Source organism: Pinus tabuliformis, chromosome 4_1 (genome assembly GCF_031772625.1).
Source record: "Pinus tabuliformis cultivar Carrire ecotype Pingquan chromosome 4_1, CPIR1, whole genome shotgun sequence".
In the NCBI taxonomy this organism is placed as follows: domain Eukaryota; kingdom Viridiplantae; phylum Streptophyta; class Pinopsida; order Pinales; family Pinaceae; genus Pinus; species Pinus tabuliformis.
This window is the reverse complement of record NC_142303.1, coordinates 154,339,055-154,359,468: the sequence shown is the minus strand read 5'-3', so window position 1 is coordinate 154,359,468 and position 20,414 is coordinate 154,339,055.

The following is a 20,414-nucleotide window of genomic DNA, read 5'->3' as shown; positions in this document are numbered from 1 at the left end:
CCAACACTTGGTTGTATCCTGAGAATCCATCCAAGAAGGACATTAATTATGATCCTGTGACTGCCTGCAGTATTTTATCCATGGGAGGTAAAGGAAAATTATCCTTTTGACAGGCTTTGTTAAGGTTTCGAAAGTCAATGCAAATTCTAATGTCTCCGTTTTTCTTTCTAATGGGAACCATATTGGAAACCCATTTGGAATGTCGAACAGGAAAAATGATTTTGGCTTTCAATAACTTATTGAGTTCAGATTTGATTTGGTTTTCTAGATTGGGATGGATCTTTCTCAGCTTTTGCTGGACAGGTTTTTCATCGTTTAGCATTGGGATAGTATGTTGGATGATAGAAGTGTCATAAGTTTTGAGTTCATCGTAGTTCCAAGCAAAGATACTTTTGTATTGTCTCAAGAGACGAATATACGCTAATTTTTCTTCAGGAGCTAGGCCAAGACCTAGGTTGATATTCTGTGGTTTGGCATCAGTTCCTAGATTTACTAATTCATAGTTCAAAGTTGAACTTTGCAGTTTTGAATTGGTAGATCTTTTCAATCGATCTTTCAAATCATAAAGGTCTTCTAACTTGACTATTGATTTTGGCATAGCATTATTAGTGCTATCTTGTTGCAATTGTCTGTCATGTTGGTCCTCATCAATTACCTGGTTGGTGTAAGATCCTTCAGATGTGATAAAGCTCACAATATCAGGATCGTCGTTAAAAATCCTCCAATTCGTAATGTTATCATGAATTGAGGGTCTAAAGATTAATTCGATTGAAAATCGATTAGGGCTATAGTCTTCTAAAGGAATGAGCTTGGAAGCTATGTTAGCTAGGAGGTCTGCACTAGCATTCTAGAGTCTGGGAATTGATGAATTATTAAATGCTATAAAGTGTATAGTTAGATCTTGAACTAAAGATTGGTAATGCTTTAAATGACCTGATAAACAATGTATAGTATTACGTACATGTCTGATTACAATTTCAAAATCTCCAAAAACTTGAAGATATTCGATGTCTAATCTGACTGCTTTGTATAATCCTTGGACTAAAGACTCGTATTCTGCAGTATTATTGGTGCAATAGAATTCGAGCCTACAAGTTAGCATAGTTTTGTTTCCCTCTGGACTGATTAACACGCATCCTGCTCCTGCTCCTTCATTAGACTTAGAACCGTAAAAAAGTAACTTCCAAAATAAAGATTTATTTACAGGACTATCTATAAAATTAATACATTTAGAACTATCTTTTTGAGAAAAAATTTCTACTTGAGATAAAACAGAATGTTCTAAGTAAGGTGAAGTATGAGCACTAAAATTTCCTAAGAAAGAATCTACTGAGTAGTTGCCAATGATGTTATTGTTGTATGCTACCGGTTCATTCTCTCCTTCTAGTTCTGTTACTATGAATTTCTGATGTCTTTCTCGCTCAATTTTTATCTGATTTGGTTTACCGTTGTAAGGGAGCCACATGACCAATCTCTACTAAGAATTAAGCCATAAAATTCCAGAATATCAGCAACTAAAATGTTGATAACTTGACATAATTTTGGATTGGATGACAACCTTATGGTAACCCAATTTAATTCGCCGATCACTTCAACTTGCGATCGATCTAGCTGAACTATGCGCACAGCAGATTTTTGTGGTTGAACGTTCAACTTTGCACATATTGATTTTGGTAGAATATTAGATGAAGCTCCAGAATCCACTAAGCAATTATGAAAATTTTTATTGAAAATTTCATAAGTAAGAAGAAATGGGGGAGTATGAGATCTCGACCTTCCTCCAATTAAAGCGATGTCGTTTGGATCAACTTTATTAATCACGTAGTTGGATATCTTTCCATTTCATGGGAAGCTTGAGAGATTACAGCGGCGGGCAAAGGTGCAACTGGTATAGCATGTAATTCTTTCAAAAGTACCTTTTGCTGGTGTTTTAACTTGCTCAATTCGTAAAAAGTGATGTTAGCCCTAGTCTTTTTCATGTCTTCTATGATATTATACTCCATTTCATCCAAAATGATCAGCGTTTTTGATGGAGTTGATGAATCTGTTTGGACTGGGCTGGTTTGAGTCGCTTTAGGTGTTGTTTTCTTGGCTGCGACTTTATCCTTAGTCATTGAGCTTGCGATCTTTGGCTTAGGAGTAGGTTGAGGAGGATCAAGTTGATTTCTACTTTGAGTACTAACCAGGGATGCCTCTTGATCCTCTTCTTCTAGGAGGATGAAGTCCCACATACCTTGTACCTCTACAACTTCTTCTTCGTCAATATGTTCTTCGGTAACAATTTCCTCTTCTTCTTCTTCTGATTCAGCACTTGTGATAGCATTTGGCGGCTTTGAATCGGTTGAAGGGTTTCTTCTATGAGGCTTGTACAACTTTTTAGAAGAAGTTTCTGCCACTTTTTTCTTAATGTCAACCATTTTGTTAGACATGGTTTTCAAAACTTTTTTCAATCCTTCTAAATTGAACGGATCTTTCAATTGTCTTTTCTTGGGGTCTTCCTTGAAAGTAACCTTCTTGGATTTTCGTTCTTTTATCGCAATTTTCTTTTCTAGAGCTATGATATGTTTCTCTACCGCTATTTCTTCATTCATATTGTCGGCTAAAGTTGTTTTGTTAGCCCTATCAACGAAGATTTCTATGTTTGACGGTAAAGCAGAGATGTACCACTCACTTCGGACTTCTTCACTAGGTTTGGAAGCAGTAGGAATTTTATTTAACAGTTTATTGAAAGGTGAATTAAAATCTTTGATAGGTTCCTTTGACTCGACCCTAAGGTTAGACAGGTCGTTGATCAATGTCGTCATAGACCTCTCATCACTGAACTTAGTCAGGAATTGTTCTTGGAAGATATCCCAACTAGTGATAGATCCAGACGGTAATGATAAATACCATGATTTGGCTACTCCTTGCAAAGTATAAGGGAAAAGTCGGACGACAACATCTTCGTTGGTAACTCCATTGAGATTTATGGATAACATAAAGTTATTTATATGTTCTTCCGCTAGCATGCCTGCTTTAGGATTAAACTTAGGCAGCCATTTTTCAGGATGGGTCGGTATCTGACTCAAGGGCGCAGGCATTAAGACTGCCCCTGGGTTATTCCATGGAGATTGGGCCATCGCTGAACTACTAACAGAGGAAAGTGTAGAAGATGATCCCTGCGATTGAGAAGATGAGGATATTACGACTCCAGATGATTGAGAAAAAGGTGTGGAAGTTCCTGTGGACTGGTGGACAATAATCTGAAGTGGAGGAGTGGATGGTTGACTTCACGGTGGAGAGGTGGAGATGGATGATGATGATGAAAGAGTCTCACTATCGGACCCTTTAGGTGATTTCCTTGCTCTCTTTCTTGTAGGTAGAGGTAACTCGGTTGGCTGAACACCAAACTTTTCGCTCTTTAATCTAGTAAGAGGATGAGCAAGGTTATATTGCAAAGTCACGCTGCCTTGAGATTTATCAGATCTTTGAGGTGATATATAAAATCGCTGAAGTTTATGGATCAAAGATTCAACTTTAGGAGGTTCAATAGTAGATTGTTATGAAATGTCAGGGTTTGTAGTAGCGGTTGTTGTTCTTTCGACTTTTGGCTCTAAATTTAAAGATTCTAAGTGCGATGGAGAAGTTGGGGGAGATGGTGAGGGTGATTTACTCTCAGAATGGTATTTATATTTAGACTTACTTGCCATTCATGGTTCGGGGCCCTCCTTCTAGCGCCAAATATGTTGAAGCTCCAAAAATCGGGTCTACAACAAGGGGGATACCCACCCAGTCCAGACCTTGGTTAGCAGCTCCTTTTTCGTTTTGTATAGTGGGTCTGACTGAGGATATGGGACCAGTTTCCCAATTTATGTGTGTGTGTGTGTTGAGATTTGATATTTCCTTTCTAAAAGTTCCTAAGTGAAATGCTTTTGCTTTTTAATCTAATCTAATAACATGCAATTGTATTCTAATAAAAAGAAATATCTAATTCTACACTAACCCGGGGTTTAATCTTTCATTATGCGATCTAAAATGATTTCAAATAACAATTGGTAATAAAGATCATTAAACTGTTATAAGAAGAGAATTCAATAGAGATAAACCACTTCGTATAAAAAGTTAGACGAAACAGTTGTGAAAAACATATCGCATAATAAACTACTCATATATTAAGCATAAATAAATAGCTATCACCGTACAGAAGTGCCAAATGATAACTCAAGCATTCACGCATCAATATATAAACAACTGAACATAAATATCACTTTAACACAAGGGCAGAAAGAGTTAAGAGATAGAAGTACCATTTATAATTAGTTCTGCTCAGGAGCTTCAAGTGATAATGATTTATCTCTTCTTAATCCAACATCCACTAAGAGTACAAAAGTGCAACATCAGTAGTAGATATTAAATGCAGATATCAATAAATCTTGTTCCATTCATTCATCAAAACCTCCTCGGAGGGTGCAAAAGTGCATGTTCTGAGGACAAGTTTTTGACAAATTTTAGGACCCTTCTCTAAATGCATGAGAAGGGTTTAAATACTACTAACTAAATCTAAAAATAACTTATTACAAAAATGTAGGATACGATTTATATGACCATCCTCATTTTAGGAAAAAATAAAGCAAAATTAATACTAACATCTAACTATTTCTGTATCTGTTCCTTGAAATTGCAAGCGTTCAACATTTGTTTGAGAAGAGTCGACTGGTCAACTTCCGACTTTAATTTTCCTGCGAAAACGGCATTGGCAAGAGCTGGCACCATCTTCTCGGCAGAATTGATGATACATTTGAGAGTCATGCACTAGCTGTGTGGTTTTACCAAATGTGCCCAGTAAGAATCCCAATTCAACTTAGTTAATCTTTTGATCGATTCTGCCTTTTCTTGAGCTTTCTGTCTCTAGTGTGTCTATAGTTGTTGTGCATATATACATACCATTTGAAGATATTTCTGACAAATACCACTGGTTTTAGGATTCAAGTTTTACTTTTTTACCTCTAGCATTGCTTTCTTACAAATTTCTAGGCTTACAGGTGATTTGAGCAATTAGAGGCTTTCCCTTTCAAGAGGTTTTGCTCAGCGAGCATCGGAAGTGCTAATTGCACATCGGAAAATGCCTCCATTTCTTGATCTGAGCTTCCCTGATGCGATTTTTTGCCTCTTGCGTGCTTTTGTTAGCAGATATAAAGCTTAAATTTTGTGAAAATAATGATTCCGTAAGTTGCTGACACTGAGTCTTAAATTGTTTGTTTGTGATGTCAGCGTTGTCCAGTACCCATTTAACCATGTCCGTGTATGGAATAATTTTGGGCCTCGCCGCTATTCAGTGTAAGCATGAGCAAGCTAGCTCTGTAATAGACACCTCAGAAGACCCATGTGAGCCTGCAGTAGCTATAACCTCCATTATTTTGGGATTCTCTTCCTCAAGTAGACTATACATGCCTTCCCAAGTAGTAATACCAGCATCTCTGTTACAGGCGGTGTCTGTATACAAGGGCGTCATTTCTTGATCTTCAAAACTCGGAGCTTTGCGTTTCTTTCCCATAGTATCCTGAATACTACTTTGTATAATTCTATGTTCTTTGTTCCTACAGTTTACAAATAAGGTTAGAATCATGATAAGGAAAAGGTGACGGGAAAGCTTTAAATGCCGAAGACATATAAAATATACCACCTTACGTGAAATGGCTCTTCGATAAGCACGAAACCCTATTTCATTAATGATTGGCAACTAACTCATTAATTAACATTAAAGCGCATAACCCGGTCTCATTTTATGGAAAATACTTTTTTGAACAACGAGCCTGAAAGATTTGCGATGAATCGATTTTGTGATTTGCTTCGCAATATCGCAGATCGCAACATTGCAATATCGCTCTATCGTTTTATCGCATTATCACTATATCGCAATATCACAACATTGCAACATCGAAACATCGCAATATCGCTAGAGCGTAGCATATGACAATCATTTGTTAATGTGTTTCCCATGAAATGCGATTTGTGATATGCGGCATCACATATCGGCAGTTTGAGGTTTTTTAGTGTAAGTGATATTTGATGCATGCGATGTGATGAAGTTTCGCATCGCGATCTCGCAACCTTAGAATTGTGTTTGTAAGGAGGTATCCATTATCCTTTTTGCGATGCAATATTTCTTAAGGAGTTATTTTATCCTACTTTATCATAAAACTTAAGCTTTTTTAGATTTTTCAGGGGTATTCTCCTAATTTTATGATGGTAAGTTTTATTGAAAAAGGGAATTCAAGCGCTAATTGATTTTTTAAATTTTTGACTAAGGGTCCCCACTTATTTAGTATTAGTAATAACGCTAAATAAGAAGGGGGGTTGTTGTTGGCCACAACACCACCTAGCACACTGCTTCTGCCATTTTTCTACTCTCACTCATCGCACCCTACAGAAGGGCTTTCCAGTATGCATCGCATGTTAGGGTCCCACCCTAACCCCCTTATTTATGTCTTGGGATCACGTCATAGTCAAGAGTCAATAAAGCCCATATTAATATTTGTAAGTGGTTAACCCGCAATTAATGACGGGACCACAGTTAGTTGCAAATGGGCGGAAGTATTAGATAGATGGTAAATAGGCGGTAGTATTAGATAGATGGTATTAATAAAACCCACGATATTGGCTCGTGGTATTGCATGTATGAGTCATATATAAAGGATAGAGACTCCCTGCGAGGAGCATTGTGTCTTGTTTTGTAATCGAGCTCTGCTCTATTGGAGGTTGCCCCCTCGAAGAGGCCTGTGAACATTTCTCTCTGAATAATAAAATCATTGCTATTCTGTGTTGTGGGTATATTTTCTTCGCATATTTTGTGTTCTTGGTATCTTTTCTTCGCTTGGGTATTGATTTGCAGGTTAAGAGCATAACAAGTGGTATCAGAGCACTTTCCAGGGCTCGATGGGATCTCCAAATTTTAGCAAAATTTTTTTTGGCTAGAGACGTGTTCCGGCGTCTTTAAACCACGGGATCTGTCGTTAAGCGCATAAACCTGCGGATTTGGGGAGGCATGCACGCAGGAAATACAAGAGGTGGTCATGTCTGTTGGACTCCCTTGTAACCCCTGTGGGTACCCCTTCGAGTAGTAGCGCATTAGACAGAACCGCGCATGGACTGTCTTCCACGTACCCTCTGGGTATATAGGAAGCCCCCTAGCTCCCTTGAAACCTTGCCATAGATAAACCTTCGGCCGTCTTGTTGCTACAGTACACCGAGAACAACACTCGGAGAGATTACTCGCCCGTACGATAGGGTAGTCGGGTTGTACGGCTAAGGGTACGGTCGATCCTCCTTAGTTAGAGCCCTGAAACATTAGGCCGAGTACTACTGTCAGACCCTTATGTATATTGCGATCTGTAGCACCTGACACTCCCCAAGACCATAGTTCCCTTTCTATCGGGGGATCACACATCATCTATTCCAGATCAGCAGCAGCAGTTGTTCCACCATTCAGATCTCTCAGATCCACCAGATCGGATATTCCAGATCAGCAGCAGCAGTTGTTCCACCATTCAGATCTCTCAGATCCACCAGATCGGATATTCCAGATCAGCAGCAGCAGTTGTTCCACCATTCAGATATCTCAGATCCACCAGATCGGAGTAGTTGCGAAGGGTTCCTGTACCTGGATATGATTTTCGCAGGACTTTTGGCGGCATTGATAGTTTGAGGATTTGGCGACTGCAGTATTGATCAGGAAGGAGTAAAACTCCGTTAGGAGTTTTCCAAAAAAAAAAAAAAAAAAAGTCTGAGATCTTCCGAAGTGCTTATTTGTGACCTAGCCCATCAGCATCAGGACAACGAGCTGAGCACGGTGGTACCATTCAATTTCTTAGAAAAAAAAATTTTGGCGGTCCCAAATTTTCATCAAGTTGGTGTATGGTAGAAACTAGAGCTCAAGCAATGGCCAATGAAAGACTAGACAAACTTGAAACAGATATGAACGAGCTCAAAAATTCGCTTGATGACCTATCGAGCATGGTACGGCAAGCACTCGCTAAGGGCAAGGAGCCAGCTCTTGAGGTACCCTATAATGACCATATACACCATGAGGGTGAGTCTAGCCACTCTCCTCACGTCTGGCACACCCATCCACCACCTCCTAAGTTGGATAGTCAGCGACCTCCCAAGTTGGATATACAGAAATTTGATGGTTCTAACCCGTCCGCATGGCTAGCACAAATGGAACAGTATTTCAAATTGAATCATCTCCAAGATGATTGGACAAAGATTGGAGTGGGGACCATGTACTTGGACAATGAACGATGGCAATGGGCAGAATGGCATCAACGTCGCAATGCACCTTTTTCGAGTTGGGCCCAATTTTCCAAAGCTCTTCGAGATCGCTTTGAACAGGGAGACTCCTTTTTGGGCCGTCTCACTAAGCTCCGACAGACGGGTACAGTGGATGAATATATCACCGCTTTTGAAGCCTTGGCCTTCCGCACTAACCATCTCTCAGATGAGTTCTACACGGAATGTTTTATCAGTGGTCTTAAAGAAGCCATCAAAGCTCAAGTTCTACTCCACCACCCTCCCACATGGACGGAGGCTTGCCAGGTAGCCCATAAGGTGGAGCGTGCCATAACAGCCCAATACAGCCGCCCCAATTTCCCCACTAAAGGTCGTCCCCCACAAGCTCATACCACGACTCAGACATTTAAGGTCCAAAAGGTGTCACCTCAGGAAATGGCCGAGAGAAGAAAGCAAGGACTATGTTACTACTGTGATGAAAAATATTCCCCTGGGCATAAATGCAAGGAGCCCAAGTTTTTTCAAATAGATGCCACTGACTACAGCTCCACCGAGGAAGATCCACCTCTTGAGGAACCGGAGGCGATCGAAGAAGACAACCAAAAGGAGATTGTATCTGATGACCCAGTTATTTCGCTCAATGCGTTGGCAGGAATCTCTTCCCCTCAAACTCTCAAAATCAGGGGTTTTCTTAAACATCGCCCAGTAATAGTCTTGATTGATAGTGGAAGTACCCATAATTTCATCCATCAAAAAATCGCCGAAGCAACGCATTGTTATGTACGGGCAGTCTCTAACTTCCAGGTCCAAATTGCAGATGGTGGCACAATGAAATGTGAAGGCCGCTATGAAAATGTCAAACTTCAAATGGGGGATTATCAGTTGAAAACCCACATGTTTGCCATACACATGGGGGGATGCGACATTGTCCTAGGTGCTGAATGGCTCCGCACCCTTGGGCCAATCACAATGGATTTCCAGGAGTTATATATGAGTTTTAAGCAGAACAACTCCACACATACCCTCCGTGGACTTCAGGCAGGAGCCCCCTCTATCTTCAGCTCGCATAGGATGGAAAAATTGTTAAAAAAGGGCCATCATGGAGTGGTAGCTCAATTTAATGCCATCCAGGTAGTAGACACCATGTCTCCGCCAGTACATCCTGAGATGCAACAGATTTTAAATAAACATCGGACGGTCTTTGACAAGCCTCATGAGCTTCCACCCTCGCGAGGGGAACATGATCATAGCATCACATTGGTTCCAGGGGCCCAACCCCCAAATGTGCGGCCATACAGATATCCGTTCACCCAAAAGAATGAAGTAGAAAAAATCATCAAGGAATTGTTGGAAGCAGGTGTCATTCGTCCCAGCATTAGTCCTTATTCATCCCCAGTGGTCATGGTCCTCAAGAAAGATGGGGAGTGGCGGATGTGTCCCGACTTCAGGGCCCTCAATAAGTTAACAGTCAAAGATAAATTTCCCATCCCAGTGGTTGACGATTTGCTGGACGAACTCAATGGGGCTCAATTCTTCACTAAGTTGGATCTTCGCTCAGGCTATCACCAAATTCGCATGAAGGAAGTCGACATTCCCAAGACAGCTTTCAGAACTCATGAAGGCCATTATGAGTTCCTCGTCATGCCATTTGGTCTCTGTAATGCCCCCTCTACTTTTCAGAGCCTTATGAATCACCTCCTCAAACCATATCTCAGAAAATTTGTCCTTGTCTTCTTCGATGACATCCTCATCTATAGTGGCACTTGGGCGGCACATCTTCAGCATGTAGATCTACTCTTGCAACTGCTCTAAACACATAAATTATTTGTCAAGATGTCTAATTGTTCGTTTGGCATGGAAGAAGTTGAGTATTTGGGCCACATTGTGGGGCGCGAAGGTGTCAAGGTGGACCCCAAAAAGATCCAGGCCATGCAAGAATGGCCTCAAACTAAGACCTTGAAAAGCTTGAGAGGATTTTTGGGTCTCACAGGCTATTATCGTAAATTTGTCCGCAACTATGGCCGCATAGCGAAGCCCCTAACGCAACTCCTAAAGAAAAATTCCTTCTTCTGGAATGAGGAAGCACAACAGGCATTTACCGCTCTAAAAACCGCCATGTGTTCCACTCCTGTCTTAGCACTACCAGACTTCACCAAATCATTTGTCATTGAATGTGATGCTTCAGGAACAGGTATTGGAGCGGTCTTAATGCAGGAAGGGCGACCATTGGCCTTCACCATCCAACAACTAAGTGGGAAGAATCTGGGCCAATCTACCTACAAGAAGGAAATGATGGCCATCTTACATGCAGTCGAGACCTGGAGACCTTACTTGTTGGGGCGACGTTTCCAAATCCGCACAGATCATCACAGTCTTAAATATTTTTTGGAGCAACGCCTATCTTCCCCTCAACAAAATAAATGGTTAGCCAAAATGCTGGGATATGATTATGAGATCATTTACAAGAAAGGGAAAGACAACAGGGTAGCAGATGCATTGTCGCGCCAATTTGAGGAGGAAAGTACTCTGCTCGCAATTTCCCTCCCCATTCCAGACTGGATTGAAGAGGCTCGCAAGGAATGGTTTTCACATCCAGGGCTCTCCCAACTCATTTCTCAATTGTAGGTAGATCCTAATTCCAGCAAGGGCTACTCGTGGCAGAATGATATTCTTCGCTACAAGGACAGAGTCGTAATATCACCAACATCCACCCTCAAAAGTCGCATTTTGGCAGAATTGCACTCATCTCCCATTGCAGGACATTCGGGCTTTCAGAAGACGTATGCTCGCACCAGAAGATCATTTTTTTGGACCGGCATGAAACAGGACATCCTTACTTTCGTAGCAGAATGTGACGTCTGTCAACGCCACAAAGGGGAAACCGTCAACACACCAGGCACATTACAACCATTGCCCATTCCGGCGTCAATTTGGACAGAGGTTTCCATGGATTTCATTACAGGTCTTCCAAAGTCTGGGAACAAGTCAGTCATCATGGTGGTTGTGGACCGACTATCGAAGTATGCTCATTTCTATGCCCTACCCCACCCATTTACACCAACCTTGGTTGCTCAAACTTTCATGGATCAGATCTTCAAATTGCATGGCATGCCCACTTCTATTGTATCCGACCGTGACCCAATATTCACCAGTAATTTTTGGCAGAAGCTCTTCAGAATACAAGGCACTCAACTCAAACTCAGTACTTCATATCATCCGCAAACAGATGGTCAAACCGAAGCCGTCAACAAATGTCTAGAAACCTACCTTAGGTGTTTCACTTCAGAAAAGCAACACCTTTGGGTACAGTGGTTACCTCTGGCGGAGTGGTGGTATAACACCAACTATCATGCCACCACCAAAATGACTCCCTATGAAGCAGTCTATGGACAACTTCCGCCTTCCCCTACTTCTTATCTCACGGGGTGCTCCAAAGTACAAGCCGTGGATCAACTCCTACAACACCGCGCAACCATGCTTGCCCATCTGCGTGAGAATCTTCATCAAGCTCAGAACCGTATGAAGCAACAGGCTGACCAACATCGCTCAGAGCGCCAATTTCAAGAAGGGGATCAGGTCTTTTTGAGGCTGCAACCATATAAGCAAACATCACTCAAAGACAAGGGTTGTCAAAAGCTCTCCCCAAAATTCTATGGACCATACCAAGTACTTCAGCGCATTGGAGAAGTGGCTTACAAGTTGGCTTTGCCACCTACAGCAAAAATCCACCCAGTTTTCCATGTATCGTGCCTCAAGAAAGTGATTGGGAACAATTGCCGAGTTCAAACCAGTCTACCTGAATTGGACGAAGAAGGGTCAGTCTGGCTTCAACCTGAACAGGTTCTAGACACACGAGACAAGCACCTGCGCGGCCGCATGATTAAGGAGGTCCTTGTCAAATGGAAAGACACCTCTCCGGAAGATGCAACTTGGGAACCAACCACTATTCTTCAGCAGTTTCCGCAGCTTCAGCCTTGAGGACAAGGCTAGTCTTAAGGGGGAGGGCATGTTAGGGTCCCACCCTAACCCCCTTATTTATGTCTTGGGATCACGTCATAGTCAAGAGTCAATAAAGCCCATATTAATATTTGTAAGTGGTTAACCCGCAATTAATGACGGGACCACAGTTAGTTGCAAATGGGCGGAAGTATTAGATAGATGGTAAATAGGCGGTAGTATTAGATAGATGGTATTAATAAAACCCACGATATTGGCTCGTGGTATTGCATGTATGAGTCATATATAAAGGATAGAGACTCCCTGCGAGGAGCATTGTGTCTTGTTTTTTAATCGAGCTCTGCTCTATTGGAGGTTGCCCCCTCGAAGAGGCCTGTGAACATTTCTCTCTGAATAATAAAATCATTGCTATTCTGTGTTGTGGGTATATTTTCTTCACATATTTTGTGTTCTCGGTATCTTTTCTTCGCTTGGGTATTGATTTGCAGGTTAAGAGCATAACATCGCACCCCTCGTGTGTAATAGGTGAGATGCATCGCACCCTATGCATGGAGCAGTCTGTGTGGTCTTGTTTTGACCAGTTCTGAGTAGTTTTTCATGGAGAACTTCTGGGAGATGATGTAATCAACTGACCTTGTACCTTTAGGGTATGAAACAACACTTTTAGGGGTTTAGAAGCCCTTGGTTTATGGACATATGTGATTGGGGTTGCAGTGCCCAAATATTTCTATAACAGTCATGTAGTTTGTAGACAAGGATTAATGGTGGAACCTACTAAGATCACGGTTATAATTAATTTGGAGGTGCCAAGAAGTGTTAAATAGCTGCGTGAAACACTGGGTCATACTAGATACTATCGAAAGTTCATCAAGATTTATGTTGGGCTGTGTTATATTCTTTCCACGACTAGCCTACGTAGTTAACTGGGGGGTTAGAAGGGGGGCGGAGCCCCCACTTTGTTGCACCGATTGCGTAGCGGGGGGGTCACAAGGGGTTTGAGGGGTGTAGGTAACCCCACTCTATGGTGTCCCTATATTAGGTTGGGTGGACCTACCTATGGTTTTGTGCATGATTTTCGCACATGGTTTTGGACGTGATGCTTTTCAGTCCATGGTAGTGGATGCTTCGGCATGTATAAATATGTATTGTAACATTGAAATGAACATAATGAAAAATCAAGCTAATAGTCCTGGTTTTGGGATCCAGGGGAAAATATCTGTGTATATGTGTTTTATGTGTTATGCTCTCACATTGTTTATTTTCTGTGTTTCAGAATTCGTATGCAGGTAATTTCCGTATGGGGTTAAAACCTACATTTGGTATCAGAGTTGTTTTGGCTTCAAGGGGATGCCTTTGTTGTTGAGGGGTTTCGCTCGAGCCTGTGATAGACCCTATTCAGTGAGAGATCTGCAGGATCAATTCTGGTGGTGAAAGAAGATGGCAAGTAGTGGAAATATAGAGATCAAGAAATTTAATGGTCAGAGTTTTGAGTTATGGAAACTCAATATGGAGGATCTGTTGGTAGATAAAGATCAGTGGATCATGGTAGATCCGAGTATTAAACCAATGGGAGTGTCCGATGAAGAATGGAAGAAGTTGGATTGGAAGGCAAAGAGAACAATACGATTGTGTGTATCAGATTCAGTATTGCTGAATGTATCAGGGGAAGCTACGGCTAAGGCTTTGTGGGACAAGTTACGGACTTTGTACCAATCTAAGTCTCTGGTGAATAAACTGTTCCTATGGAAAAAGTTGTATAACCTAAGGATGAAAGATGGAGACTTGGTGACAGAGCATCTGAACGCATTTAATACTGTGGTAAGTCAGTTATTATCTATTGATATTAAAATTTCAGATGAAGATAAGTGCATCAGTTTGTTGTGTTCTCTACCAGATTCATGGGATAGTCTGGTAATTGCAATAAGTAGTAATGCAACTGCCTTGAAGTTTGATGAAATAGTCTCATCCTTGCTAACGGAGGAGATGAGACGAAAAAATATGGAGAGCCAGAATGGTGATGCCTTGTCTATACGAGGACGGTCCCAGAACAGAAACAAAAATAAGTCATCGAGTGGTAGATATAAATCTAGAGGGAGATCTAAATCTCCAGGAAAACTTGTAAATGTGGTTTGTTGGAAATGCGGAAAGGAAGGGCACTACAAAAGGGATTATAAATCTAAAGCTCCTGACAAAGGAAAGGGATCTGATGATGCTCCTTTTGCAGAGGTGAAAACCACTTTAGATGAAGGTGGGGATGTGTACTTGGCTTTTTCAAGTACACATGTAGATCATGAGGCATGGTTGATTGACTCAGGTGCATCCTTTCACTTCACTCCCCTTAGAGAGTGGTTTTGCGAGTATGAAAAATACGATGGTGGTGATGTCTACTTGGGGGATGACAGGAAGGCTAGAATCGTTGGTCGCAGAAAAGTAAAGTTAAAGTTGCAAGGTGAAAGGCTTAGAACACTTCTGGGTGTTTTTCATATTCCTAAATTAGCCAGAAATATGATTTATGTAAGAAAGCTGGATGATGCAGGTGTAAAAATAGTGTTCAAGAAGAATCCCTCCAAGATGGTTCGGGGAGCACTGGTATTGATGTGGGGAGTTCAGATTGGAACTCTGTACAAGTTGCAAGGTAGCACTATTGTTGATGGGTGCAACAATTCTATAGTTCCTGAAAATGAAGTAAAAAATCTAGTGGTATCTGGAGAGAAGACCATGTTGTAGCATCAAAGGCTTGGACATATTGGAGAGAAGGGCCTTCGAATACTTCATGTTAAAGGTATGGTATAAGGTATGAGTAATAGCTCTCTAGATTTTGATTTCTGTGAAAATTGTGTATATGGGAAGTAGAATTGGGTGAGTTTCCCCTCTGGTGGTAAGAGGGCGAAACAGATATTAGAGCTTGTGCACAGTGATGTGTTTGGACCTGTGAAGGTTCCATCACTAGGTAAGTCTGTGTACTATGTATCATTTATAGATGACTTCTCAAGGAATACATGGATATATTTCCTTAAGAAGAAATCTGAAGTCATTGACAGGTTTAAATAATTTAAGGCTCTGGTGGAAAACCAAACAGAGAAGAAGATAAAGGTGTTGAGGACAGATAATGGTGGATAGTTTTGCAGTAAGGAATTTGAAGAATTCTATAAGAAGTGTGGTATAGCACGGCAGAAGACTACTCCATACACACTCGAGCAAAATGGAGTTGCAGAAATAATGAACAAGACATTGATGGAAAGGGAAAGAAGCATGCTCAGTGGTGTTGGGTTAGGACAGGAATTATGGGCAGAAGCGGTGGAGACAGCATGTTACCTGGTTAACAAATCACCTTCATCAGCGTTGGAGGATAAGACTCCACAAGAGGTATGGACTGGTAAGAAACATTCTCTTTCACATCTGAGGGTATTTGGATGTGATGCATATGTACATGTTCCAAAGGAGAAAAGAACCAAGTTGGATAGTAAATCTGAAAAGTTCATCTTTATTGGGTATAAGGATGGTTTAAAGGGTTATAAGCTTTGGAACCCAGTAACAAGGAAGGTTGTGTACAACCGAGATGTGGTGTTTAGAGAGGTGAAATATGTTATTAAACATGAAGTCCAACCAAAGGAACCTGAGAAGATAGAGTTTGAGCTTAAGGAGGAAGAATAAGACTCTACAACAGAAGAGGAATCAGAAGATGAAGGGCCACAAACTTCGGGTGCGAGAAGATCAGTTCGAGAAAGAAGGCAGCCGAAAAGGTATATTCCATCTACTTTCTGTTCAAATTTTGCTTTATCTGTTACTGATGATGATCCCAGAATTGTGAAGGAAGTGGTAGATTCTGAGGATGGAAAACTCTGGAAAGAGGCCATGGTTGATGAAATGGCATCTTTGCACAAAAATGAGGCTTGGGATCTGGTGGAGTTGCTGGCTGGAAGGAAACCCATTGGCAGCAAATGGGTGTTCAATAAGAAGACAAATGTAGAAGGAAAGGTGGAGAAATACAAAGCTCGATTGGTAGAAAAAGTTTATTCCCAGGTGCTGGGAATTGATTTTGGTGATACTTTTTCTCCTGTTTCCAAGGTAACTTCTATTATATTACTTTTGTCTGTTGTTGTTGCTTTTGATTTTGAGGTAGAACAGATGGATGTGAAGACAATATTTCTTCACGGGGATCTGGAAGAGGAGATCTACATGAAGCAACCTGAAGGTTTTGCGGTGAAGGGTAAGAAAGAACTGGTATGCAAGTTAAAGAAGTCTCTGTATAGATTAAAATAGTCACCAAGGATGTGGTATCAGAAATTTGATACATTTATACGAGGACTTGGCTTCACTAGAAGCAAAGCAGATCACTATGTGTATTTTAAAATAATTGGTGACCATGTTATTTATTTGGTCTTGTATGTGGATGATATGTTGCTGGTTGGAAATGACAAAGAAATTATCCAGGATTTGAAGACCCATTTGTCCTCCAAATCAACATGAAAGATCTTGGTGCTGCAAACTATATTTTGGGCATGGAAATTAAAAGAGATCAGACAAAGAGGAAGCTCTGGTTAAACTAGAGGAAGTATGTCGAGACAATATTGCAGAGGTTTAATATGCAGGATAGTAAACCGGTGAAGGTTACTACTCCTATAGGTGTAAAGCTATCTGCTAAATAGTGTCCCAAGACACAAGAAGAGGAAGAGGACATGTCCCGTGTTCCATATGCAAGTGCAGTCGGTAGCTTGATGTATGCGATGGTCTATACTAGACTAGACATCGCACATGCAGTGGGAGTATTGAGCAGGTTTATGTCAAAACCAGGGAAGGAGCACTGGACAACAGTGAAGTGGGTTTTCAGGTATTTGCGTGGCACTAGTGATTATGGTTTGTGCTACCAAGGAAGACCAGGATTGGACAAAGTGTTGGATATTCATGGCTTTATTGATGCAGACTGGGCTGGAGATCTGGATCAAAGAAGATCTACAAGTGGGTATGTGTTTAACTTATTTGGAGGTGCAGTCAATTGGATGAGTAAGAAACAATCTGTAGTGGCACTATCAACTACAGAGGCAGAATACATGGCAGCCACTCATGCAAGCAAGGAAGCAGTTTGGTTGCAGAGATTGTGTTCAAGTATGGGGTCAGTACAGGGAGCTATAAGGATAAACTGTGACTGCCAAAGTGCAATTTTCTTGGCAAAGAACCCTGCATATCATTCAAAGACAAAGCACATTGATGTTCAGTATCACTTTGTGAGGGATATGATAGAAGACAAAAAGGTGTTTCTAGTAAAGGTGGACACTTTGAAGAATACTGTAGATGCATTGACAAAATCTGTGAGCTCTAAGAAGTTCTCTTGGTGTAGAGAAACAATGGGCATTGCAGGGCTGGATAAATGACTAAACTCTCTTGTGTCCCCCTATGGAAAGAAAACAACAAGTGGGAGAATGTTGGGTTGTGTTATATTCTTTCCACGACTAGCCTACGTAGTTAACTAGGGGGTTAGAAGGGGGGCGGAGCTCCCACTTCATTGCGCTGATTGCGTAGTGGGGCGGGGGGGGTCACATGGGGTTTGAGGGGTGCAGGTAATCCCACTCTATGGGGTCCAGGGCAGCAGCCCAGAAAATTTTGTTTTTGGACCCTATATTAGGATGGGCAGACCTACCTATGGTTTTGTGCAAGATTTTCACACATGGTTTTGGATGCGATGGTTTTCAGTCCATGGTTTTGGACGTGATGGTTTTTGGTCCATGGTATTGGATGCTTCGGCATGTATAAATATGTATTGTAACATTGAAAGGAACATAATGAAAAATCAAGCTGGTAGTCCCGGTTTTGGGATCCATGGGAAAATCTCTGTGTATATGTGTTTTATGTGTTATGCTCTCGCATTGTTTATTTCCTGTGTTTTATAATTCGTATGCAGGTAATTTCTATATGGGGCTAAAACCTACAAGTTATGCCTAGATTACCGTGCTGATGGAAAATGATTTGAAAATGAGATCTTAAAACAATATTAAGGTATTACAGACTCATGTGTAGGAATTCCTATATTACTTAGTGCAACGGATCGAAAAGATTGCGAATAATATAGACTATGAGCAGTTAGAGAAACATAACAGACACACACACATCAACACAACAAATAATCAAGGAGTTCAACCAAAACTCTTGGGCTACGTCTCCTGGTCCAGCTTTCAGTGGTGACATCTTTATTATGTCTTCAAGAGTAGATTTTTACAAGTGTGAGCTCAAATCAAGTCTCAAAACAACAGGGACAAACAACAGGGTTTTACTTGAATCCCTCAAGTCTTTCTGAGCACACAGACTTTCCCTCTCGCTCTCTGTCTTTTGTTTTCTCTCTGTCTCCACAACTACCTCCTTCTGTTTCTGCCACTGACTGGCTTTTAAGCCTATCGGCACTTGTCTGTTCGTCTCCGCTTTTGGCACTCTAGCTCTTGGCCTCTGTCCGTTCAAATCCCCTCTGAGCATTAAACAATAATTGTAAAATGCCTTCAGGTATGGTGGCCACATATTTTTAAACGAAAAGGACCACTGGCACGGTTGAAATACCCGGGAACACGTTTCTCTGTTTACACAGAGAAATATACTAAAAACACTGAAAAACCCACAAAAAAGCTTTCTATCGGACTTCAAAAATCAGTGAATCCACTCTATAATCCTATCGGGTCCGTCTTTGGTTGTTTTCACAAGCCCACCATTGATCTGTGTGATCTTTGATCTAACAGTTGATATTCATTTCAGGTGGCTTATGCATACAGAGATTACCTGCCCGAAAAGGCGGTTTTCTCTCTCCGGCGCCAAGCCACGTGTCGGCCCGTGTATGGGATCGGGCAGAGCCTGTCCAATACCACTTACCACCTGAGGCCCACTTGAAATCCTGCTCATTATGGAACTCAAATAATATAAAGCTGCATGTATAAACCTTTCAGTCCGTTTTATCGCTCCGGGCGCATTTCCTTTGTATTTCGGTTTTCTAACGAAAATGCGAAAATACATAGAAAAACCCTTTTTACCAGAACTCAAAATATATTAATTTGCACCCATAAAACCCATCAGGTCTGTCTATCGCAAGTCGCATATTGTATCGGCCCCGCTCCTTTGTATCGCTCAGATGCGATATACCGCAATCGCATATCGCATGGTCTTCAGGCCTCCCGTAAGTCTTTCCCTTTGTGTTTTAGTGATGTGATATTGTGATGTAATATAGGTCATTGATCTGTGTGCTTAATCAATGGTCCTCATAAAATCACGCTGATCGCTATCGCGATTTCCATAAGGCCACCTCTGCTAGACTTCGCTTTCTAACTCCGATTGCGATACGCTGATTAGATTTGGATCGTTGATCGGTCCGACCCGACGGCTCCTGTGTAATGTTGCTTTAGCCTCCGCTTAACTCTGTTTTCACCATTTCTTCATGTTTTTCCCGTGTGATAGTGTTTTCCACCATTTGTTAATGTTTTTCCCTTGCGATAGTGTTTAATTATATGAAGACTTAGAGGGTTTTAGGATCCATTTTGGATCACGCCTTCCCACTGAAAAGCTTTTGGACCACCAAATGTTGGTTTTTAGGAATCGATCAAGTGAGGATACAACTTCTTCACTTGTCCAATTTCTATCCATCATGCACTGCTTGGTTTTGAACCTTTGAGTTTGATTCTCAAGTACTCAACATCCCCTCGTCGCGTAGTTCTCACCTTCCTATCCAAAACTGTGTCTTCCTGCAACTAATTGAGATATTCAGGCAACAGATCATCAATAGAAGGCAACTGAATTTGCTCTTCGGGATCTTCAATCAATGAAGGCTCACATAGTCTCAAGTTTTCTGCATTAATGGCTGAATAGATATGCATATAGGTTGGCAAATCAAGGAGAAAAGCGTTTTCACCAATTTTCTCAAGTATTTAGAAAGGCCCATACCTTATTGGTTTTAGCTTCTTACCTTCACCTTGCATTCTGTCTTTGTTGATGTACAGCCAGACCTAATCACCAACTTGGAAACTATGCTCAATTCGATGCTTGTCATGCCTTGCCTTGTACTTGGCCTGACTTCTTTCCAGTTGTTCCTACACTGCTTGGTGAATTTCTTGGATCTATTGAATGAACTTGGTTGCTTTGTCCACGTCATTGTGTCCATCAACTGATGTCTTTACTAAAGACAAAATCCAAGGGAGACTTTGGTATAAAACCAAAAT